This window comes from Arachis hypogaea, chromosome 7, assembly GCF_003086295.3.
Source record: "Arachis hypogaea cultivar Tifrunner chromosome 7, arahy.Tifrunner.gnm2.J5K5, whole genome shotgun sequence".
Classification (NCBI taxonomy): Eukaryota; Viridiplantae; Streptophyta; class Magnoliopsida; order Fabales; family Fabaceae; genus Arachis; species Arachis hypogaea.
Window position 1 is genome coordinate 53,645,496 of NC_092042.1, and position 25,766 is coordinate 53,671,261.

General features: G+C 32.9%; 2 long non-coding RNA genes across 2 annotated transcripts; one reads left to right on the top strand and one right to left on the bottom strand.

Annotated features, from left to right (window-relative positions):
• The first annotated feature begins 8,581 nt into the window (after positions 1-8,581).
• LOC112704091 (uncharacterized) lies at positions 8,582-10,099 on the top strand. The gene is made up of 2 exons (XR_011863491.1): positions 8,582-9,584; positions 9,702-10,099. It is a non-coding gene; the product is annotated as an uncharacterized lncRNA (long non-coding RNA).
• An 870-nt stretch (positions 10,100-10,969) lies between these two features.
• Positions 10,970-11,735, bottom strand: LOC112704092 (uncharacterized). The gene is made up of 3 exons (XR_003154772.2): positions 11,645-11,735; positions 11,384-11,438; positions 10,970-11,275 (listed from the first exon to the last, which is right to left on the bottom strand). It is a non-coding gene; the product is annotated as an uncharacterized lncRNA (long non-coding RNA).
• Between the last annotated feature and the right edge of the window lie 14,031 nt (positions 11,736-25,766).

Sequence of the window (25,766 nt, forward strand, 5' to 3'; positions counted from 1 at the left end):
AAAGTGAGATTTTACAATACATTAAAAATTTTATTACTTTAGTAGAAACTCAATTTAAAAGTTAAAATTGTTCGTTCTGATAATGGTCCTGAATTTTTACTTACTGAATTTTATTCATAAAAAGGATTATTCATCAAGGAAGTTGTGTTAAAACACCTCAACAAAATGGTATTGTAGAATTAAAAAATCAGCATATTTTAAATGTTGCAAGAGCTCTCATGTTTCAATTCAATTTACCTCTTAATTTTTGGTCTTATGCTATCAATTATGCAGTTTATTTAATAAATCGGGTTCCATCATCCATCTTAAAATTTAAAACCCCTTTTGAAGTTTTATATAAATAATAAATCACCTAATTACAATGATTTAAAGGTTTTGGATGCTTATGTTTTATTTCTACTCTTACTAGTGCGGAATTTACAACCACAAAATAAACAGCAAGTGCACCGGGTCGTACCAAGTAATACCTCATGTGAGTGAGGGTTGATCCCACGAGGATTGATGGATCAAGCAACAATAGTTGAGTAATTAACTTAGTCAGACAAACAGAAATGATTTTGAAGATTCAAAAGCATCAACAATAAATTCAGAGTATTAGAAAGACAGGCAAGTAAATAAGTTGGGAAAACAATATGGAGAAGGCAGTTAAGGCTTCAGAGTTATCTATTTTCCAGATTGACCTTTTTTATTAATTTATTTTAATCATGCAAGATTTAATTCCTGCCAAACTATATGTGACTAAACCTTAATTTCTTAGACATTTCTAGTCTCCTCTAACTTTCATCAACCGCCAATTCCTTGGTCAATTAATTCCAATTAGGGGGTAAAGTTTAATTCTAGTTATTATGCCACAAAAATCTTAATTATCCAAATATAAGAGGATTATATGTCATGTATCCCGTTAAGTCCAGATAATTAGAATTTGGGAGAAATTATTTTCAAGCTGTTGTTCAAGTAAAGAACTTTTCCAAGTTATACAAGAACTCAATTAGAAAGAGGGTCATACTTCCGTTCCACCCAAATTCATAAGATAAAGAACGAAAATAATTTTTGAAATATAAATCAAAACATGAATTAAAATAAAAAAATAATAGTATCAATCCATACAGTAGACAGAGCTCCTAACCTTAACAGTGAATGTTTAGTTACTCATGAAAAAGAGTGAAAACTAGGATTCTCGTAAACTGTAAATTGGACTGAGGTGGAATTCTCCAGAAGAGAAGTTTCTTTTCTCTTTTATATCTAATCCTAATTAATTTAAATTATAAATTTTAAAACTAAATAATATCTTTTCCTATTTTAAAATAAAAATTAAAATTTAAATAAGAATTAATTATAGCAATCAGCGTTTTCTGCATGTGTCGCATGTCACGCGTACGCGTCAGTCACGCGTACGAGTCGATGGTCTTCTTCTCGTGTCATGCATACGCGTCAGGTACGCGTACTCGTCGATGTGCAAATCTCTAAATCACGTGCACGCGTCAGGTATGCGCATGCATCGCTCCTCGCTGGTCATCTCCTTTAATTCTTGTGCTCCTTCCATTTGTGCAAGCTTCCTCTCTTTCTGCGAAAACTCCATCAAATCCAACCAAGTGCTACCTAAAATAAACAGAATTGCACAAGACTCAAAGTAGCATCTATAGTGGCTAAAAGACAATTAATTATTGATTAAACTCAACAATTTAAATGCAAATTCATTAGGAAAAGATAAGAAAGATGCTCACGCATCACTTACCAACATTCGTTCAAAATTTGATCTACGGGCATACATAGCAATTTTTGTTGGTTACCCAAATGGTTTAAAAGGATATATTGTCTATTCTTTACATGATAAAAAGATTTTGATATCCAAAAATGTTCTTTTTCATGAATTAACTTTTCCTTTAGTCACCAAAAGTCCAAAACTTCTTCAGCCTATTACACCTATTCTTAACCTAAATTCTCTCTCTTTACCTACTGGACAACACACACCAACTCATTCCCGTTGATCCCCCTGTCCAATATGATACTTTCCATCATCTTCACCCTAGTACCATTTTTCCGGAAAATCTTATTTCAATTCCTTCTTCATCAACGTGTTCAACTCCTTCTCCCTCTCTTCCTGCTTCTTTCCTGTCCTGCCATATTAACCCTCACACCACAACAACCCACTCACATACATCTTCTCCACCTACCCCCAACTCCTTTATACCAACCCCTCCTGACCAAGGATCCCTTCCTTTCTCCAATGATTTGACCGTTTTCTCTCCTTCGCCTCCAACGCTACCTCGCTGGAGCAAATGATCGACCAAGCTGCCCACTTATCTTTCCGATTACTTATGAAACACTTCTCTTACTCCCCAAACTTCCTCATCCTCAATGTCAAGATATCCAATTTCTTCTGTTTTCTTTCTCTCCTCTCTGTCTCTTTCTCATAGATCACATATCTCATCCTTGCATTCTGAGCATGAACCAAAGACGTTTCGGAAAGCCAATGGAGTTTCTCATTGGCGTCTAGCCATGCAGGAAGAATTTGCTGCATTAGAATCAAATTAGACCTGGCTCATTGTAGATTGTCCTCAACAAATAAAACCAATTGGTTGTCGTTGGATAGACAAAATCAAACGCCGATCAAATAGATCAATCGATCGTTACAAAGCCCATTTAGTTGTCCAGGGTTTCACCCAGACAAAGGGCGTGGATTTTTTGGAAACATTCTCCCCAGTTGTCAAGCTTGCGACTATCCGGATCGTTCTCGCTCTAGCTTCCATTCGACGATGGCCTATACAGTAGCTAGACGTGAACAATACCTTTTTGCATGGTGATTTGTCTAAAGTTGTATATATGAAACTCCCTCCTGGTCTCTTTGGTCGGTCCAATCAATGCTGTCGGCTTCTCAAGTCTCTGTATGGTCTACGACAATCAAGCCGTATGTGGTATGAAAAATTTTCTGTTCTACTTATTTCTTGTGGGTATCAACAAACTGGTTTTTATTATAGCTTGTTTATTAAAGTTAAAGGCAGCAAAGTTTGTATCTTATTGATTTATGTGGACGATATTTTACTTACTGGTAATTCAGTTTCTGAAATGGTAGCAATCAAACAAATTTTGAATGATCATTTTAAAATTAAGGATTTGGGAACTTTGAAGTATTTTTTGGGTATTGAAGTTGTTCATTCAAATTCAGAAATTTTCTTATCCCAGCATAAATACTGTTTAGACTTGTTATCTGATTGTGGTCTTTTGGGAGCCAAGTCTACTGGGGTTCTAATGAATAGTACTACTAAGCTTTCACAAGATGATAGTTCTTTGCTGCAAGATCCTTTTATTTATCGACGGTTGGTTGGCTGACTCATCTATTTAACCACCACTCTACCAGATAGTATTTATGCTATCCAACAGTTAAGTCAGTTCATGGCCACCCCAACTCAAAACCACGATAAGGCCCAACGTGTTCTTCGATATCTCAAGAACAGCCCAGGAAGAGGGCTTTTCTTTCCCAGGAGTTCATCCCTTCAGATTTCTAGTTTTAGCGATTCTGATTGGGTCGGGTGTCCAGATACGCGTCGATCTTTGACTGACTACTGCTTTTTTTCTAGGAGAGTCCCTTATTTACTGGAAAACAAAGAAACATGCCACTGTTGCACGCTCATCAACTGAAATAGAGTATCGTGCTCTTGCTAATACCACCTGTGAACTCTTATGGATATTGAATTTGTTGGGTTTCCTTCATGTTTCTTGTGATAGACCACCTGTTTTGTTCTGCGATAATCAGAGTGCTCTTTATAGAGCTGCCAATCCAGTTTTTCACGAGTGTACCAAGCATTTGGAAGTTGATTGTCATCTGGTGTGTCAAAAGGCATAGGTTGGAGTAATGAAGTTGCTGCTAGTCTCTTCCTCTGGTCAACTTGCAGATATTTTTACTAAGTCACTTTTAACTAAGCCTTTCTACACTAAGTTATCCAAGTTGAAAATTCTTGACGTATACCATCCATCAGCTTGGCGGGGCATATTAAATTAATCTCCATCAGCCAAATATATTAACATCACAAAAGATATTTAATAAGTAGTTGAGAGTTAGTAGTTAGTAGATGAACATTTATGAAGTTAGGAATATTTTTATAAATAACATGACTCTTATATCATGTAAAACACAACTTCAATATATATTTATTATTTTTTTAATACTGTCCTCTGCCTTTTTCTTGTTTTCTTTTTCTTGTGGGTGTTGCTCGTGAAGGTGAAGAAGGAGAAGATTGTTGCTTATGAAGATGGAATAAAAAATCTTCTCGAATCTCAGTGAGCAATGCCTTGTCGATATCCAAAGTCTTCTTGAGGAAGGTTTTGGCAATGTCGTCGTCTTGTTGTGGTGGTTTCTGCCGCGGGTGGAAGAGGTTGGCGGTTAGGGCTTGGGACTTTGAGTGAAGGTTGAGATCGAGGAATTTATGGACGACATGGAGGGTTTGATAAGATTGGTAGAGAGCAGAGCAGAGGTCATTGATGTATGATTGGTGTTTGAGCTTCCGCTCCTCAAGCTCCGAAATGAGGTTCTGCTTCTGCATCTTCCGTTGTTCTTCTTCAAGATTCACCAGTTCATTGTTGAAGCTCTTGAGCTTCTTTTCCAGTTCCAAGGAGGAGTTCCCTGCATCAGGAACAGATTCAGATGCAGATGCAGCCTTATTAGCGATTGTTAATTCTTGAGTTAGCTAGGGAGCAAGTAGAAGGAGTGTATATGTTCAGTTTGTTTGATTTTTCTTTCTTTCTTTCCTCTCCTCTCGCTATTTATAGTCAGAAACTACTGTTAACGCTATAGCTTTCTTAAAAGAGGACACGCTATAACTCACTTCCTCAATCAAAACGAAAGTTTGTTGAGATCAGTTCAAACAGTTGGATAATTTAGTTAACTTTTATTGTTTAATAAATAAATACTTACAGTTGCATATATACATTCGGTTTTTTCTTGGTTAGTTGCAGTGGCCTTAGTATTATTTCCTTAGCTTGCTTGTATCTGTTTTATTTATAAAAGGGGATGCTTCCATAAAGATGCAGAAAACGTCTTTTTTTAAAGATATTTTTTAATAATTAAAATTTAACACATATAATAATTTAAATTATGTTATTTTTATCAAAATTAGGTCAGAAAAATTAATTTGATAAATGAATAGTGAATCAAATTTTGAATATGTCTAAATTAATATTATTTTTTATAAAAAATTACTACAATACCCCTATTATATAAAATGATTAAAATACTCTTATTATATATATTAATTTTGAAAATTCTAAATTCTAGCCCTTTTTCTCTATTGTTATAAGGTTAGAATTTAAAGTTTTTAAAATTAATATATATATATATAATAGAGATATTTTAGTTGTGTTTTATAATAGGAATATTATAGTAATTTTTTATAAAAAATATTAATTTACACCAATTCAAAATTTAATTTATTAATTTTTGTGCTAAACTGATTTGTCCACTCTAATTTTAATAAAAATAATATAATTTAACTGATTATATGTGTTAAATTTTAATTTTTAAAAAATATCTTTAGAAAAAGACGTTTTTAACATCTTTATTTAAGTGGCTCCCTTTATAAAAACATATAATAATTGTAATAACTTTTTGGCGCCAATATTTTGGGAGGAGCTAATAATTATCATCAAGCAATGAAATATAACAATGTAGCAATTTAACCAATGTTTTAAGGCACCTTGACCTGGCGGCTTTAGTTGATATAGCAATTTGATGAGTTAATGACGACTAACATGGCTTTGTGCTTTTTCGTTGATGTTAGCTACTAAGAATTCATTATTATCGCTTGATCGTCTCTTTGTTGGAGAACGACTAGAGCAATAATGCCGTCTAAGAAAATCCAAGATTAAATTAAGTTCCATTATCGCTTGGAACTTGAATCAAACTAGTTAAAATAATTATGATATATAGTAGACTCTGCCACACACTGCGACATAATGAACTATGAAGAGAAAAATTCTCATGATATTTATAGATTATATTAAGACATCAATTCACCTATCATCATTATTTTTATTAATTAACACATACAAATTATGATATTTATTGTTCACATTGTTTATAATTTTTATTGTCTACCTATATTTTTTCGTAAGTTAGTTATTAGATCGGGTGACAATTAACTAACACAAATGATCGAACTACTTACTGATCTACTAAAATAAGAAAAAAAAAAACCAAAATATAGATCATCAACAACTAAAAAAAATGTCAATATCACTCATTATTACAACTATTGTTTGCCACGCATGCATCAGATTGGAAAAAGTACATCAAAAACAAAAAAAATTGCTTCATCTAGAATTGTTTTACCATGAGGCAGTAGCAGAATGAAGAAGAGATGAGATCAGAATGAACATACACAGCTTCAAAATTTATACTATTGGATATCCTAGAGAGAAGAAATGAGGTGCTTGAGCTTCTTCCAGGATTCATGATCGTCATTGTGATTATTATTTCCAATCGAAAGCCTAATTCTCTGCATGTTGAAGAGAATCAGACCAAGAATTACTTCCACCTAACCCTCGTGCCATTCACCAACGTATTCTTCTCGGATTTCACCTTATTTTTCCGTTGCTGCTGCTGCTTTGATATGATATCGATCGTTGAATCCATAACAACAACAAACTTTTCAACAACTTTATTGTTATTATTCTCTGCTCTTGCCTTCTCCGCCAATTTCTTGATCTTCGACACCAACTTCTCCATCGTATCTTCTTCATGGCGAACATCATGTACTGACCCAGTAATTTCGAGAGCTGAATTCCGGCGAGAATCCTCTAATCCTGATCCTAGCGAAACACGCGAATTCGAATGGAGGCTGATTTCATCGATTTTTTTGCAGATATTCATCAAACATAATCTTCTTAGAAGAAGAAGCAGTAGAAGAAGGTCCTTATTGTTCTACTTGTTCTTGTTCTAACTCCTGCCGAATCTCACTCAGCATTTCCTCGGCGGATTCCACAGTCTACTTGAAAATGGTTGTGGAGATGCATTGTTCTTCATTGTCATCATCTTCTTCGTGTTGTCGGAGGATGATCTTGGAGAATAGAAATCGGATCTTTGACAGAAGGTTGAGGTCGAGGAGGAGAATGAAGGTTTTGTGACAGTGGCAGAGGGAATCGGAGAAGTATGGTAGTACGTGGTCTCTGATGCATGATGTTGCTTTCAGCATCCACTCTTCAAGCTCCGAGGGAACAGGAGAAGTATGGTAGGACGAGCTTTTGCCTCTGTTGGCGGGTTTGTGGCGGTTCTTCAATGACTTCTTCGATTTCGGATAGCTCTTTGAATCTTTCTCTTTCTTCCCTTATTATTTCTGCTTCTTCAGCTTCTGCAGGGCTCACCACGAAAACAGTGCAATCCAACTTCAGCTTCACGAGTTCATTGCTCAAGCTGTTCAACTTCTTCAGATGCAAATGCAGATGCAGCAGTGGTTCATGAATTTCCACCGCGTTCAGCCAGTTACAGATGTAATAGTAGTGGACTAGTGGTACTTCAACTTTGCTTTTCTTTCTCTCTTATCTTTCTTTCTTTCGTCCTCTGGGTATTTATAGTCTCTGTTTATTGCGTTTAAGTTCCTGCACATACGATGGAAATAGATCTTTACAATTTTTTTAACACTTGAGAGAATAAAGTGTGATCTCTCACCTTTAATTTTATATAAGTGGGACAAAAAATAAATAAATAAAAAGATCATGAAAAATAAGATTAAACACTAGACACAATCTAATTTTTCTTTAGAAAAGTATAGAGAGCAAATGGTCTAAGCGTACAATGTGTACAATAGAGGTTTAGGAAGTATTAGAGATATGATCATTAGTGTTACATTGTCCTGTCAAGTTACGCTTTTGGGATGAGTGGGTTCATGACATGGTATTAGAGTTCTAGATCCAAAAGGTCAAAGGTTTGATCCTTGGTGAACTCCAAAATTAACTTAAGTTTTTAGGATGAGTGATTTTATGACATGAGATGTTTATTATCCCTCGTATTCGGATGGTTATTTTGGATAGTGTGGGTGATGTTCATTTTATTCATAGACCAAAGGTTTAGCCCATTGTACATATTGTATACTTAGACCATTGGCTCCCTAGCACTATCATTGGAGAGGATCACTTCCCACATATGATAACTCAGGTGTGAGAATTCATATAAAAACAAGTTAAAAAGAATGTTTAAAGAAATTTTGTTAAATAGTAAAATAAAAAAGAAAAATAAATAAAAATATTGAAAATATAATATTTTTCTTTTAAAATTACCATGACTAATACAACTAATTAACGGGTTATAGTAGGAAGATATCCAAAATTTAAGATGTTTGTTACCGTATGATGATAAATTTATACATACCAATATATTTAACATATGGACAAGTAATAATCAGCCACGTGTAATTTATTTTTCACATCATCATTTAATTTCTTCTTTTTTAAATATATATTATATCACCACTTTTACTAATACACCCCTTTTAATTAAATAAAAATAAAATATATTTTTTTATTTAATTTTATAAAAAATCTTAAATATCCTTATTTTATCTGATTAGACGAAAATGCCCTTTTAAATTAATCAAATTTTAGAATTTAATTAATCCTAATTTTGTATTTCAAACAATTTAAACAACAAAATAAAAAAATATAAAAAAATCAAAAATCAATCCTTCTTCATCTTCTTTAATTCCCCTAATTAATCCTCCTCTAAACCAAAACAAAACATATCAATAAAACTAAAAATCAATGGTTCTTCATCTTCTCCAATTTTCCTAATATCATTCCTGCCCCCTTTCTGAAGCAAAGCAGGGAAAGTCCTAAGCCAAAACGCAAAACCCTAGCCCCAAGTTCTTTGCCGCCGCCGTCACCTGTCTCAGCACTTCCGCTTCTTCGTCTTCCCTCTATCCGGAACCCAGGTAGCTCGGCACGTCGTCCCCATCCTCGCTGGCTTCTCTGTCCGTGGCTTGGAGCAGCTTGCTATCGGGTCACCGCTTGCCGTCGTCTCTGCTCTCGCCGTCGTGTCGCCGGTCGTTGCCAGAATTGGGTCGCAGGTCACCGGTCGCTGCCGTTTTGGGTGCAGCGAAAGCTCTTGGTCAAATTAAACCTCTTGGAGTTGAGGTCAGTAATTTATGTCATAGTTCATGAATTTTTTCCCTTTGTAATGAATGAAATTCAATTGATTGATTTGCACATAGTTTCATTTGTACAAAACTAAAGGAAATTTTGTTATCTCATTTCTTATTTAACACTATCGAGTTTTCTATTACATTCTATATTGCATATGAAATTTCATTCTAGTTTTTTTTTTAAATTTACGGGTCTATGCTTGTTCCTGTGCGAGAATCTCCGGCTTCAAACTTCAGATTTTTTATCCCTGCTGGCTCTGTTGCACATTCATATCCGGGCGAGTCTAGAACAAAAACAAGGGCTAGGTAGGTAAAGGTTACAGGGTTACAGCCATAGGGGATCTTTGCATTAGAGCTTACAACTTATGAATATTATGGCTCTCTGATGAACTTTCTGCCATTGTCTCACAAGATCTCAAACAAGATGATGCTTTATGTTTGAGTACACCCTGGAGGGTAAGCACATTTGCTTTTACTAGATCTCAATTATCATCTTCTTTGCAATTATATATAAACAGATCTCATAGAGTAATAGATCCAGGAAGCCTGCTTATTTTTTGTTTGCTTGAACAGGGCTAGAAGGATACCATAGTCAAGCAAGATCAGTCTGATGAGAACCAATCAGATATGAGAAGAAGAAGAAGAAGAAGAAGGCTATTGATATTTTTTAAGGCCTTCAGGCATATCTATCTAGAGTGGAAGCATGTTATGACATTTCCTTTTTTTTCTATCTTTTAGGTGATTATTCTTTATGTGAGAACTAGTTGAGGAACACAATTATCTAATATATTATTCTTTATTATTTAAGTTTAAGGGGCAGAACATCTTTTAGTTAATAATATCTGTTACATAGTGCTAAAACTATGTGGTTCAATGATTGTGAACTAGTAGCATATATGTGTTTTAAATTGGGAGGAATCCAATGATTGTATTTATTTCTTTATTTTACTACTTAGTCGGTCCCTTTTTTTTAATAGTATGTTGAAGCTGTTATTGGATTGATCATGTCAATGAACGGTGGGTGATCATTCTTCAATGAGATGTATGGAGAGCCATTAGAAAACCCTTTTAAAGTTGTAACGGTGGGTGATCATTCTTGGAAGGTGCATATTGTATATTTCTAATGTCAAAGTTGCATTCATATCCCTTGAACTTTGTTATTTTTCAAAGGGGATTGGGTTGTTTTTCATTTTCAGTGGTTATCAGAGTAATTTGGTGGACAGATAAAGAGATATGGAGAGCCAGAAGGAGGATGAATGCCATGGTAGATAATGCATATTTTTTGTTGCTTGTTTTGGATAGAAACAAGCCAACATTTTTCCCCTCCCACTTGTAATTGAGTTTTGATTTTTTTTAACCCATTGTCTCTATTCCTATCTTATAATATAAATTCATTTGTTATCCAACACTAGAGTTAATGTTAGGGAGTCAACGGTTGATAACAAAATTGATGACTATATGGAAAGCAAAATGGTGTCATTGTTGTAAGTCAGATTAATATAGTAATTTCACTTGCAAGTAATTGCAATAAGATCATAATTTTTCTATTCAACGGTTGATATGCTAACAAAATGAAGCTTGTAATCTATCATTCACTGTCTTACTTGTATATATAAAGAATTAAACTCAACATTGCTTCAAGGTATATGCTCTTGATATACTTTATTTGAAATGTGCATGTTGCACCACTCAATTGTTGTTTTCTTTCTTCTTTCATGTATATACTTTGTTCATTTTCAGAGGATGCAATTATGATTACAACTTAACAATTGCTTGTAACATTCCTTGATTTGATCCCTTGTACATTAATATCCACAATGAAATTTATAAATTGCATAAGTAAAGTCTATGTAAGCTTTATCAATGAGTAGAAATGTTGTAACAAGGCCATTGATGCTAAAAATTCAGTGTTTTATATGAAAATAATAGTAACAAAACATAGCTGAAAAATAAAAAATGCTAATGCCATAACTTTCCAACACCATAATTCTTCGTAGGAGATCTAACTATTCTTACAGTTAATATTTAACCACAAAACTTCTTTCACTTTCTTTCAACAAATGACAAGAAATTCAATGAAAAAATGAATTGTTCTGGTTAATTCCAAGATGACAAATTGAATTTTTCTTTATGAGGCCAAGATCCACCTGCATCAAACATGAAGCATATATGGTTTTATGACAATATCACTTGTAAAACTTATCAAGAAAAAAGTTGTTACACGGGACCATATATTTGGTATAACTTAACAATACCTTGGGACCAAAGAGATCTCTGATGTTATCAATCCCACATAGTATCATTGTTGGCCTATTTCCAGAGACAAAAGAACTTGTCAAAATCAATTTTGAATGAAGTTCAGTAGTTAGTTAATATATTGTACTAAAATTCCTAGTGTTTTATTAGATTCAAACAGAAAATGAGTACCGAAACAGAAGAATTCATAGTAACTTTAACAAATAGATTTTCTATATTCTCAGCAATCAACCATGATGGTGTTCTCAAATTTTTCTCACCTTTCAAGGGACAGGCCCCAGGCAATAACTTGGACATCTTCTGGAAGTCCCATTGGCCGCAACATTCCAGGTCTGAACATGCCAGAATTTCAAGTCTAACATTTCAAATTTTTCTTTTCTTTTTTTCCCTACAGAAATACATACTTAAATACAACACCATCTCAAATCCTAGGGATAGGAAACTGCAGATTTCAGCTTCAAAACACAGTTTCCATTGATTGCACCATGCACTCTGAAACTGTTTGGTCTTCTTTATATTTTCTTCTTTATGTTTACAATTGAAACTAGGACAAAAGAGTAAAGTATGTATGGAAGGATACAGAATGAAAAATGGGCAAAGCAAAAAAAGCTCTAGAAGATGTCAATGCAACATACCTTTTCACCTTGTTCAGCTCCATAACCACTATATCCTTCATTTTTTTTGTCCATAAGAGTGCACCATGTGACTTGGTAGTATTCAACTAGAAGTCTAGAAGATATATCTAATCAGTGGGTCTACCAACCCAATTGTTTTTCTGTCATCAAAAGCTAATCAAGGATTTGTTTCTAATGAAATTAGATGTGCATTAAGACACTATGCAGCATCTGAAAAATGAAACTATTGTCATCTAAATTAAGTTTTCTATTAAAAATATTGCATTCACAATTTCAGAAGCATATGCAGATAAAATAAAAATTCAACAATTTGTCAAAATTAACAACTAATATCAAATCACATAAATCAAACCAAATTACCCTTACAAAAATCACACAAATGCTATAATAATTCAAATCACAGAAATCATAGAGAGGGAATTACCAGAAGGGAGAGGCTGACGACAATGATGAAGAATGAGGAAGACAGCAAAGAAGACGGCGAAGAAGACGGAATCAGGAGGAAGGCGACGCTCTCTGGAACCAGGAGGAAGCGATGCTCTATGACGCGACGATGACTTGGATTGCGAGACCAGAGAGGAGATAGGGAGAGATCTTGACTGCTGACGCCATAGTGAGACAGATGAGAGAGATCGAGCTCCAGAGAGAGAGAGAGAGAGAGAGAGAGAGAGAGAGAGAGAGAGAGAGAGAGAGAGAGAGAGAAGACTACAAAGAATACTGGAAAACTTCAGAGGCATGATTCAAGGAGAGGGTTTCTGAACGCAGATGAAGAATAAATTTGATTTTTGTTTTTTTAATATGTTTTTGTTTTGTTGTTTAAATTGTTTGAAATTATAAAATTAGGATTAATTGAATTTTAAAATTTAATTAATTTAAAAGGGTATTTTTGTTTAATCAGATAAGTAAGGATGTTTAAAATTTTTTATAAAATTAAATAAAAAATATATTTTTATTTTTATTTAATTAAAAGGGGTGGATTAGTAAAAATGGTGATATAATATATATTTAAAAAAGAAGAAATTAAATGCTGATGTGGAAAATAAATTACACATGGCTGATTATTACTTGTCCATATGTTAAATATATCGGTACGTATGAATTTATCATCGTACCGTAGCAAACACCAAAATTTAATTAGTAAAAAATCTAAAGAAAGAATATTGGTAGAAAATTTGACAAAGAGTAATAATTAATTTTTATTTTTTACAACTAAATTATTCTAATATAATTAGATTCTTTTATTAGATTTTATTAATATATATTTTATATATATATCTTATATGAATGACTTAGGTACCGACATGGTATCTCCATGTTATTTTGTTGCAGACACAAGATTGTAATTCAGGGCATCAAAAACATTTTATTCTCTCATGCAGTGTGTCAAATTTTCTGGATTTTATAAGTCCCAAGCCAGATTCCAATAAAAATGAACATGCTCAGAGAAAATAGCAGCGTGCAAAAGTTCTCTGCCAAATTTTTATATGGTGTTACCTTATAATGCATTTGACATTAATTGCTTTATTATTATAAACTGCTACCTATTTTTGTAAAATTTTCTGTTGTGTTGCCTCATTATGCAATTGATAGTTTTTGTATTCTATCTCTAATTTTCCAAATACTACTACCAATAAGTGACAAAAACCTTCATCGTGAAGATGCACAAACCAATGAGGGCATTGTCTATGATGGCTTGGAATATGCTACTAACATGGCAGAAATCGAAATAGAAGAAAGTTCTGACATGGTGGATTATGAAGTTCTGGACGAAGATCAAGTGAGTCTGTTCATCAGGAGGAGACATCATCAGATGAAGGATGGCAAGAAGCCAATTCAAAAGGGCAATGTGGGAACACAGCCAATCGCATGTTTGGTCGCAGAAGATCTCATTCCTCCATATCCAAAAATTTTATTCATGGACTATGCACCACCGATTGGGTTTTTTCCGCTTCACAATGGATGTTACGATAGTCACACAAAAGCCGGCCCAACATCTCTTGCCCGAGCACCCACCGATGCTAGCAGCCCAACAACCTCCATAATATACATTTCGCCTAATTATCTTCCCTAAACTACAAACGGATCAGGCAAACAAAAAAACATAGGGGTACATAGTCTTGTATCATAGAGCGGTAATTGTTGCAATTATCTTGTAAAACAGTAATGAGAAAGTATGAGGAGCTAATGACTTTAGTATACAATGTGTACAATAAGGGTCAAATTGAAATTAATATCAAATTAAGTTAATTAATTTCAAAATTTAAATTCTTTTAAAAATAAAAAACCCAAAAGAAATCTGTTCTGGTTGTTTCACTCAAACCCTAAATTCTCTCTCCCAAACCTCCAACGCGGTGCTGCCCTACCTTACTCCTAACAACCACACGTTCTGTTTCTTCGCGCCGTCACCAGACCACCCTGTCCTCATTGCAGACCGCGACAGCTACCGCCATTGACGCAGGAGACTGCCACAGCTTGGCCGCCGGACATCTACACGCCGCGTGGCCCTGTGTGGTGTCATACTCATCTCTGAACGCCGCGTCTTCTTTGCACCGCCTGTGGTCTGCCGTCAACGAATCCAACACCACCGTTCCCTCAGCCTGATCGCGACGCTTCTCTTTGTCCCTCGTCAACATCCACCGCGTCTTCTTGGTTGACTCATCTCTTGCTACTGATGCTTCTCACTACAAAGACTCTAAGGCCTTTCACAAGGATGTAGACCTCCTTCCTAGTGAGTTTCAAGTTTCTAATTTTTTGTCTCCCTCTTTATCAATTTTTTCTTTTTGTCTTTTAATAGAATTATTTTGTTCTGCCACCATTGAGTAATCAAATTGTGATTATTGGCTGCAATGTCTTAATTTGGGGTAATGTCTTAAAAAATTTAATTGTTTATCATAGAATTGTCTTGCTTATTAACCACATGATGCTAGCACATTGAGTAAAGTTTTCTATTTTATGTTTATTATGATCACAAATTAGGCTCCAATATTTTATTTCAATATACTTGAGACCCCCAATTTATGTTGGATGCACAGTTGCACATGATTATTGTAATGTCTCTTGTTTCTGTTAATGAATTTGGTGTTTCTTGAAGAGCTTATTGTAATTTCCTACTATACTACTCGCAGTTGAATGATATTCATATGCTATTGAATTATTCTTTCTTAAAATTTGTAGAGAGCTTAAGAGGTATAGTAGGTAGAGGGGTAATTGGATAAGAGATGACATGCCATATTATGAACTTTTCAGTTTACTTTGTGCCTTAAAGGCATCTATCTCAGCTGCATTTTTGTTTTTGATGCTCTCTTCCCTTTAAACACATGGTGTTTTGGTGCAAAGTCTGACATGTGTGATTGAACATTATGTACAAAAGGGATAAATTAAGTGTGTCATAGAATTCCAAAGTTTCTTAATGGTTAACCATGATCATTTCATCTAGTGTCATTTTGGCGAGTAATAGAGGTTTATGCTAACAATCTAACATGTTGACTCAGCAATATTGGTATGAAGAATAAATATTTTTCATATGATATATAATAAATAGTTAAGTATAACTTTGATCTTGCTTTCTACAGTAGAGTAATTAAGCTTAAATTTGATGCTTTTAACTATAACATTGTACATCCGTTAAGAAACACTTTAAAGCATGCACTCATGGTTACATGTATATGCATGTACATGTAAACTCAACTTCATAGTATAATGGATGCAACTAATGTTTTTATCCTATCACTAAAATCTTCTTTCCTGTCTTACACTTACTTTCAACATAGTTATATGACTTTCTTTATTGCAAAGCTATTGATAGTAATTGATGTTTTTTCTTTTCTAAGAGATGGATCAAAGGTGCGAGTTGGCTTATTAAGTATAATATAACTTATTTTCAAGTAAAATGTTCACGGCAACATTAAATTTGTTAACCTATTAATTGCTTGATACAGGGTCTTCCAGGAGCATATAGTGAGGAGGCAACATTGAAAGCATATCCAAAATGTGAGATTGTGCCATGTGATGAATTTGAAGAATGTCAGAGATTTGGAATATAATTATTAAGTTTTTAGTTGGTTGGATTGAATTCAAGTAAATACAATTAAATTATGTTGGATGTTCATATTACTAGGTATACGGATGGTTATTTTCATTGTTAAGTGGATATTTGGTTGTTAGTATTAGATTCAAGTAGATATAATTAAATTATATTGGATGTTTAGTTTAATAGGTATGCGAATAATTATTTTCATTTTCAGGTGGATGTATGATTTTGTGTATTAATTGATTATTATGTACCTTATGTGAATATATAAAAAGTAAAATTTTCTTATATCGTTAAGGAAATTAATTTTGATGTATTGATTATGTAAAACGTTTTACCTAATCGACAATCACATCTATTTTTTTAGATAATTATTCATGTAATCAAAGTAAAATAGTAGTAACAATAATTAGATACATTCATAAACCTAATTTACACAGACAATGTATTAAAATTAAATTAATCTTTTAGTCGTGAGAAAGAGTTACTAGAAAATTTTATCATTCTCAATATTTATAAATTTTATAGATAGTGGTGTAAATTAAATTGTGACAAAAATTAAATAAGACTGAACTCACCTTTGATTTTAATATTTTTCTAAATTAACCTGCATCTATGTATGTGGTTCATGCATTTGCATCATTCAAATGGTTATAATCCCTTTTAAAGTATAATATATTCGTGTCATCAATGCTTGAAAGATAACAATAATGAGAAAATGAAGGGTTAAGTAATTAATTTTTACCCTTTAGAATCCAAAGAAATAATAGAATAATAAAATGTATTAAACAAAAAGAATAAGTTAGTTTTGCCACAAAATAGTTACCTTGCTATTGTTGGCTAACTGGAGTACATGATCATTGATCACTAGTGAAATGGTCAATTCCAAATCATATTTTTAAATTAAAATATCCCGGATGTTTATTTTACTAGGTATGCGGATGATTATTTTCATTTTTAAGTGGATGTTTAGTTGATTGAATTGAATTTAAGTAGATATAATTAAAATATGTCAGATGTTCAATTCACTAGGTATGCGAATGGTTATTCTTATTCTTAAATGGATGTTTATTTGATAAGATTGGATTTAAATAAGTACAATTAAAACACACTGGATGTTCAACTCACTCAGGAAATATACAATAGTACTCAAATACTAATATTAATTGCTAAACAGAAAAAGAACATAAAAAATAAAATCCCTGCAAAAAAAATAACTAGTTAGGGAAATAGGTGCTTGTCGATGGAAAACAACTATCCAATAACATGCTAAAGTAACCATCTACAAAGTGTCAACTGGATATCAACAATGGTCCATACAGCGAGGGTAGAAATAAACGGACATATTTGAACCAAGCTTTTGTAATTCTTCCCCCGCAAAAATTAAATCAAAAGCAACCATTCACATCATAATATTATTCAACAAGTTTTGACACAATAATCATGCAGCAAGTGAGGTTTTCACTTTGATAAATCCAACAATTCAGCAATATAAATACAATAGTACTCAAATATTAAGATAAATTGCTAAACAGGAAAAGAAAATAAAAAACTAAAGCCCTGAAAGAAAATAATAACCAGTTAAGGAAATAGGTGCTTGCTGATGGAAAACAACCGTATAATAATTTGCTAAAATAACCATTTACACAGTGTCAACTAGATATCAACAATATTCCTCACAATGAAGGAAAATAAAAACAGAAATATTTGTACAAGCTTTTGCAATTTTTCTCACGCAAAAAATTAAATAAAAAGGCAACCATTCACATAACATTTTTATTCCACAAGTTTTGACATAATAATCATGCAGCAAGTGAGATTTTCACCGTGATCATCCAACAACTCAAGCAATATAAATACAATATTACTCAGGTACTAAGATAAATTGCTAAATAGGAAAAGAAAATAAAATACAAAATTCCTAAAAAAGATAACCAGTTAAGGAAATAGGTACTTGTCGATGGAAAACAGCCGTCCAATAATTTGCTAAAGTAATCATTTACACAGTGTCAACTAGATATCAATAATGGTCCACATAGCGAGAAAAAAAGGAAATATTTGAACCAAGCTTTTGCAATTCTTCTCGCAAAAATTAAATCAAAAGGAACCATTCACATCACAATTTTATCCAATACCTCAATATAAATACAATAGTACTTAGATACAAAGATTAATGGCTAAACAGGAGAAGAAAATAAAATACAAAATCTCCGAAAAAAATAATAACAAGTTAGGAAAATAGGTGCTTGTCGATGGAAACCAATCAACCAATAACATGCTAAAGTAACGATCTACACAACTAGATATCAACAATGATCCACACAGCAAGAGTACAAATAAACGGACATATTTGAACCAAGCTTTTGCAATTCTACCTGCGCAAAAAATAAAACATAAGCAACCATCCACATCATAATATTATTCAACAAGTTCCGAGACAATAATCATGCAGCAAGTGAGGTTTTCAAAATCCAACAACTCAGCAATATAAATACAATAGTACTCATATACTAACATTAATTGCTAAACAGGAAAAGAAAATAAAAAACAAAATCCCTGCAAAAAAATAATAACCAGGTAAAGAAATAGGTGTTTGTCAATGGAAAACAACCATCCAATAACATGCTAAAGTAACCATCTACATCACAATTTGAATCAAGCTTTTGCAATTCCTCTTGCGCAAAAATGCAATCAAAATCAACCATCCATATCACAATTTTATTCAACAATTTCCAACACAATAATCATGCAGTAAGTGAGATTTTCACTGTGCTAAATCCAACAACTCAGTAATATAAACACTATCCAACACTTTAAACAACAGAAACAGCAATATAAACATTAATTGCTAAACATCAAGCCAATAATCGGTTAACGTCGATGATGGTATGTGTCATTGGGCAGAAACACCAAGAAAAGCGTCAACCATCCAAGGGTCATGAAGGAGGAGGACCCAGGCTGCCGGCTAACGCAAAATGGCGAGCACAAACGCCATTGGGTGATGCAGGTTGCGTCGGCGCAGATTAGGGTTTCAGATCATGCCTGAAACTTATTAATTATCATGGCAAACGATACTACTATGGGAAACTGTCTTGTTAGAATCTAACTAGGACGGTTTCATTTGTTGGTACCATATTCATTCTTGGAATCAAAGCAATATGACCAACATTGTTACTCGTTAAGACTTCACATTCTATGACATGATTTCTAACCTTCCTAACTTGTAGCCTTGTACCATTACAAAGACCATTGGATTGGTCAATATTCCTCAGTAACATCACCGAAACACCAACCTTGAGTATTAATTTATGTTGAGGTAAACTAGAGCAATTTATGCTATTCAGTAATTCAGGACCATAGAGATCTAGTTGACTCTCCATATTCCCTTCATCCATATAAATCGAATCCGAATTAAGATATAATTTTTTCCCTCCAAGAATGGTAGCCATCAGATGGTTATTGACCTCTTCAACGATGTCCAGTATGGGGGAGCCAATATAGTTCTTGCTTTGAAAACTCCTTTGAGGACATGTTATCCTAAATATTTGGATAAGAAAAATGAACCAACTCATCAAATGCCTGGTTTGAAGAAGGAATAACAATATCTCCTGGAAGATATATCTCAGATTCACCATCCATATTGTCACATATTAGACCATGACAAACTTTCAATAACCACTCACCAAATTACTTTGTCTCATCTTGATCTGAAGCAGTCGTCCCTACAGAGAGTCTCATGTTTTTTGTTAGTTTGAGCACTTGACAAAACTTCCAAAGGTAAGACAAATTCACAGTTGAATGAACAATATCTTGTCTCAATTCTCGTGAAACGACAGGAAGAATTTGTCTAAAGTCTCCACCTAGTATGACCACTTTTCTTCCAAAGGAAAAATCTTTGTTATATGTTGGAGAAAACCTCATGATATCACCTAAGTATTTATCAAGCACTTCATAGTAGTACCTACTAACCATTGGAGCCTCATCCCAAATTATAAGTTTGGCTTTCAACAGTAGCATTGCTTGAGGGGAACCAAGTTTGATGTTACATACAAAATCCTCAATTATATTCAGCGGTATTTTGAACCCTGAGTGTGCCGTTCTTCCATTGGGAAGAAGTAAAGATGCAATATTACTTGAAGTAATGTTTAACACAATATCATCCTTGAGCGAATCTCAGCAGACATAAGGTTCCAGAAAAATATTTTTTCAATACCCCCCATGACCATACACAAAGAAAAAAACCCTTCATCACAATACACAAGTAATGCAGCCAACAATATCTCAATGAATCTAGTTTGACTCTCTATAATAATATCTCTATCTTTGCTTAGTTGTTCGACATCGCCAAAAATCAATGCAGCCACTTCAGATTCAGATGGCAAGTTGTATTGCCTGCCATCTGTAGTCTTTTTACTAATCAACTTAAGCTTTATGTTTGTGCAATTTTTCGGTTGGTACCTATCTCTTGTATAGCAAAAATTCTTTGCCAAACTATTATATTTGTCTAGCATGTTTCTTAATATTGCCACAATTTTCTTATCCCGCTCATTTATAGCTTCATTGGAACTGCACAAAAAAAAACACAATAAATTTTATGTTTTTTTCTGTCACATATTAAAAATAACTAAAATGTTTGACTGGTTGCATGAAAATTACCGAAGTGTGTATATTTGATTAATCTCATTTTCTGTGTCATAGATATATAGCTGGGCAAATATTGGTCGCAGACTATTCAAAGAAAGTAAGCTACCAATGCTATGGTAGTTTTGACCCCTAGGCTTAAAAATTGGAGGAGCAGCCCCATTTTTCACCCCACGGTTAATTTTTTCGGCCATTGATTTAATGCAAAATATTGAATTAAATGCTCTTATATTTTTTAGGAAATGAATACTTCTTTGATCTCCTCCAATATGAAACTGAATAAGCTCATCAAGAGGCACAGAAAGTAGAGGAAGCTCGATCTTTCCTTCCATACAACATAATGAAAACTTTGGTTGGGGTTACTGTTTGAATTTAGCAAGCCTTTCTTCAGACTACATCAATGCTTTACAGTGTTGACATTGATAAATAGGATTTTTTATATCCCACACATTTGCCGAATGAATTCTCTTTAGATACTCAGTTGTCATACCAATGCAATTTAGTCCATGATATACACAAAGATGCAAATAAACATACAGATAAATTTTTTATATACCGTCTAAAGTTTCTGAGGATGGTATAAAATTATCTTTTATATTCACCTCTGACATTGAATCATCATAACCATTCAAATGGTTTCAACAACAGAAACCACATACATTGAACTCTTTCACCATTTCAGTACAGGTCTGTCCGAATAGAGTTGTGGCCTCCTTATCGAACACAACAAAAGTTGTTGTAGCAGTACCATAAAAAACCAACAAATTCAACTTATACTTGCTTTATTTTTTATATACAGTCTAAAGTTTTTGAGGATGGTATAAAATTATCTTTTATATTTACATCTGACATTGAATCATCATAACCATTCAAATGGTTTCAACAGCAGAAACCACATACATTGAATTCTTTCACCATTTCAGTAAAGGTCTGTCCGAATAGAGTTGTGGCCTCCTTATCGAACACAACAAAAGTTGTTGTAGCAGTACCATAAAAAACTAACAAATTCAACTTATACTTGCTTTTTTTATTCAAAAACATCAATTAACACTTGGCCTGTCACTCTTTAGTTACAATAAAATCATAAAAATTATATTCAACACAATTTAAATGCTCAAACACAATTTTTTTAGGCTTATCAGTTTTCTAGATTTTAGTCTAGCAGAGGAGACTTTAGTATAAAATTATTGTAGGTATATGAATATTTTCTATGTACTCTATCTCATTTTGCCATTTTTGTGTGGATAGATGATATTTCTATCAATTAAAGCAGTTTTTATTTTTAATAAATTGTTCTCTTATTGTCTACTAATTATTGGTATTAAGCTACATATTGCTAAATAAATTAAAAAGAGACATAATCAATTACATAACTATATTGCTTTTTTATGAAAAGATTGCACAAATAAGTTCAATTAGAGTCGTACCTATCAACCACATTATTCACGTCCTTATTACAGTCATCACAGAAGTATGTATCCACATTAGCTTCTGCCTTCACGCTGCAAACACAAGATTTATACCACCAACTTAGAACGAGTTTAACATTAAGAACAGTGGCCAACACAACATTGAATCCAACCTACATAGGAAGAGTTTGAAAGTAAAAAAAAAAAAACATACGCCAGTTTGTCAGAAAGTACAGATAGGTACTGCGAGATCTCTTTATAGTACACGCTACTTATCAATCACAACGCCATAAAAATACAGTTAATATGCACAACTATAAATAATTCACAATATTGGTACAATACCTTTTTCGAAGCATCATAGCCTTAGAAACATCTGAATTTATCAAAAGCCTGGTACCATACATAATGTTCTGTAAAATATTGGTACCTATGTACAATAATCATTGCCTAAATGAGTTGTACAATTATACATGACAGAAAAATTATCAAATGAAAAATAACCAAAAGTATCCTTAGATTTAAAAAAATAACTATAATCTACTGTGAACCTAATTAATTAGTAAAATTTTTTATTTTAGCAATGAGCTATACAAAATATATTTATTTTAAATATAAAATAATAAAAAATATTATATAATAACAAAAATATAGCTTGAAATTATATATTGATTAAATAATTATTGAGTAATTCAACATAGAATTTACAATAAAAAAATAAAAAAATTAGTGATACAATTTATCCATGTGTATATAATAATATTTTTTATCACTTCAAATTTTAATTTCTAAAACGCCAGCTATTTGTCGGAATTGTTATTACTATTTTCTATAATTTCACTTGTAATTCCACATGATCAAAGTATTAAAACACAAAATACAATACTTATAATTTTGCTTCCACGACATGGAGTATCACACTCTAAAATTTAAAAACAAAAAACAATTACTATTATATATAGCATTACACCATAAAATTTTAAAACTAAAAATACCTATTGAATTGCATCCCGATAATTAGTAGAAATAACTACAATAAGACATAACCATTTGATAGTGGTCAAATCCTCACATACCTAAAAAATTCTTTACTCTTGCAAATTGAAAAATAACTACCGATGGCTGTTGCTCACCCATTGCCACAAGACCTTTGATCTGGTCCACTATCTCTCCAAGAACAGTAATATTAAGCTTTAAACTATAGAAAAAATGTAAATTATTTAGAAAATAAAAATTACTTATATAAACATATTAAGTGCAGAGTAAGGGCATCGAAAAATGAACCCGTCATTCTCAATATAAATGACCAACATGTCAATAAGTTTTCCATTCTTCACATATTTTCACTCACCTTCTACATCGGTCATAACTCCAGCAACATCTAAAATAAATATCAAACAGAAGATTGTGCACAAATTACCCATCTTAGTGATATTTTGTCATAAAAACAAAAGAAAAATCAACTTATGTATTTGCCATAAATCATACACTTACCAACCAAAAAAGGATGTTGAGGAGAGTATCCCATAATTTTCCTAAAAGGGACTAACTTAATACCATATAACGGTATTGTATCACAAAAAGAGGGTAAGATAGTAGTTCTTTTTTGAAAAAATAATCGAAAATGATATGATGTTGTGCGGTACAACTCACAGTTGTTGCTAACTCCAAAGTATGTAAAAACATATACAGCTCTCTCCGATATCAATGATTCGAACACAGATATCAAATCCTTACCTACAGAAGCATACATAGTTGTTCCCTATTATTTCACAAAGCAAAATATTTTATTATTCACTTTCTACACACAGTACCAATAAGATCCAACTAAATAAATAAATAAACAAAATTTATATAAAATATTTCTTTCAACAAAAATAACTGAATAAATTAAAAATATGATTTAATTCCAAAATATTAAGTATTAAGTATTAACTAACGGATTTATACTCACCCAAAAGGAAGAATATACATATAATGGATTCAAATATTTAATACTTTAATGTATACTATCATTATATTTTACAAAAAAAATTAATTATATATTAACATAATAATTAAAATATTTAATTTAAAATGACTAATTTTATTGTTTAGTGACTTTCACTTGAGTATAAAATTTTGTATTTGATTTTTTTTTCACACAACTCATGAAAAATAGGTTGAGAAAACTTTTGATTTATTTTTTTTAACCATAGGTATTAAAAAGAAAAATTTTGTGATGACAATCATGCATGAGAATTAATTGTTATGTAGAAGAGGGTTAAGATTAACGACAATCAGGCATATGCGTTAGTCATGCTCTTATTATTTTTTTCTCTTTTTTCCCCTCCACATGCATCTTTGTTTAATGTGATTGATTTAGTCTAAAATTTAAATGTTAAATCGGTGGAGGCTATACTGCTTGGTTTCCAACAGTCAACACTACCTGGAGATGCTTGGCACAAATTTTTCTAATACAAACCTCTCTTGTTAGTTGTCACCCATACGGGAAGAGAAAATTTAAGTCTTCAAGATGAGAATAATAAACAAAAAGTAAGGAATAATCTAACTCTTAATTTTGTTGTGATGTGCTTATTATTTCTTATCAAAGATATACATTATGCCTTTTTAGGATGTGAAAGTAAGAGTGACTCAAATTTTGTTATTTTTAGTCGGTATAAACTTTTATATCAAATCTCCATTATTTAGTAATTATGTATCTTGGCACTAGTGCATGTCTTTGCATGCTAAAATTTATAATTTTATATAACTGTCTATGAAAATCTTGCTAAAAGTCTCCCAATCCCTTTTTTTATTGGCCTAATACAACATGAGCTATATATTAAATCTATTTTTAACTGTGGAATCTTTTTTTATGATGAAATGCTTATGTTTTCTTGTAGGGAAACACAAAATTGGGTTTTGTTCTTGTTCTATTTTTGAATGAATAGTCCCAAAAAAAGCAGAAACTGCTGAGGTTGAAAGGATGACAATTATGAGGTGAGGATCATACAAATATGGGACTAAGTGTATGAAAACAGAGAAATAACTATATATGAATAAAATTAGAAGTACTTGCTCATCCATCAACATGATTTCAATGGAGCTAATGGATTTGGGGTCTTTGAATCTTGGTAAAGACCAAAGTCTGATTACTCTGATATGAATCTTCCAACATTCTCTTTGTCGATGCAATCATCTCCATCAGATCTGAATCCATGCCTTTCTTGCAGCAACTCACCTCCATCAGTTACAGATAGGGAGCGTCCCGGTGGGACGATGATCTAAACGACAACAACATCAGTGAAAGTCTCCTCTTGCCGGTCCGCTATCTAACCTCTCTGGTCACATTAGCATCTCCGATCATCGTCGACCTCCTTGCCAGCACAACCCCTTCATCATCCCATTGCCGTATGAGCAACCAGTCTTCTCATTTTTGCCATTCTGAAGTTGCTAGTGCCAAGATGATGTTCTCCATTGCTGGCATATATGCTTACTTGCTGGGAGAGAGATGACCCAAAAAGACTAAAAGAGGACTTTGGGTGCGGGTTGAAATTAATTGTATGAGATCCAGATAGGTTTTTTATCTGCCCAACTTGGAATCGGGATTTGTCTCCATAGGTCCATGTTTTGTTAAGATGCAATGGAGGCAAGCAAGGCAACATGGTGTGGGCCCTACTTTTTT